Source organism: Numida meleagris, chromosome 4 (genome assembly GCF_002078875.1).
Source record: "Numida meleagris isolate 19003 breed g44 Domestic line chromosome 4, NumMel1.0, whole genome shotgun sequence".
Lineage (NCBI taxonomy): Eukaryota > Metazoa > Chordata > Aves > Galliformes > Numididae > Numida > Numida meleagris.
The window spans coordinates 95,184,659-95,185,700 of record NC_034412.1 but is presented as its reverse complement, the minus strand read 5'-3'; the positions used below and the strand labels follow the sequence as shown (position 1 = coordinate 95,185,700).

The 1,042-nt window shown below is 66.2% G+C and overlaps 1 protein-coding gene across 1 annotated transcript in view; it reads right to left on the bottom strand.

The window, feature by feature from the left end:
• The window catches only part of PTPRA (protein tyrosine phosphatase, receptor type A), a 99,631-nt gene extending 99,178 nt beyond the window's left edge, over positions 1–453 (bottom strand). Inside the window, exon 1 of the mRNA XM_021394000.1 lies at positions 163–453. The gene's annotated coding sequence lies outside the window, so the exon portion shown is untranslated. The remainder of the gene's footprint in view (positions 1–162) is intronic.

Sequence of the window (1,042 nt, the reverse complement as noted above, 5' to 3'; positions counted from 1 at the left end):
AAAAAAAAAAAAAAAAAAGTTTGGGGCTCCCTTGAAGCGAGCCCAGGAGCCTGTAACGATGAGGCCGAGGTCCACCACAGCCACGGAAGGAGGGGAAAGGGATCCCCTCGTGGATAAAGCGCGCGTGGGAGCCCCACCGCCCCCCCCGCCCTCGCCGCTCACCTGCGGGCGCGGGGCCGGGCCCGCTGCTCTCTCCCTCTCTCCCCGCCTCTCTCGCCGCCGCCCAACGGCTCCGCTGCGAGGCCGCGGCGGCCGGGAGCATGGACGGAGGGAATGGACGCGGCTGCAGGAGCTTGGTGGGGAGGGGGGGCCCGGCGCTGTCCAACGCCGCCTCTCAGCGCCCCGCCGCAGGGCTGACGGCCCTCAGCGGCGCCCCCGCTGCCGCCCGCCCGCTCCCGCTCCCACCGCCGCCGCCATGGTGCGGCTCCATGCAGGGCGCGCACCGCTGACAGGGGCGGGGCGGGCCGAGGGGCGGAGCCGTGAGGCAGAGGGCGGGGCCATTGGGCGGGGCCGATGGGCGGGACCAATGGGCGGGACAGATGGGCGGGACCGACGGGCGGGACCAATGGGAGGGATCCGTAGGCGGGACAGATTGGAGGAACCAATGGGCAGGGCTAACGGGCGGGGCTATGGCGGACAGGTGGGCGGGGCTACGGGAGGGGCGCTCTGAGGCGCTCCCGTGAAGCGCTGATTTTTTCCCGGCTCGTTTTGGGAGGTTTCGAGTGTTGAAAGCTCGGCTTGCAGCGAGCCCACCTGGGGATAGGCCTCTTTCCGCTCGCTCCGAAAGCTGGAGAAAGAATTAGAATGCATAATTAATGTGATGGAATCATAGAATGGTTTGAGTTGGAAAGGACCCTTAAAGGCCATGTGGTCCCAGTCCTTGCAGTGCACAGGGGCACCCACAGCTCCACCAGGTGCTCAGAGCCCACCCAGCCTGACCTTGGCTGTCTGCAGGGATGGGGCACCCACCACCTCTCTGGGCAAGCTGTGCCAGTGCTTTGCTACCCTTATTGTAAAAAACTTTATCCTTATCTCCAGTCTA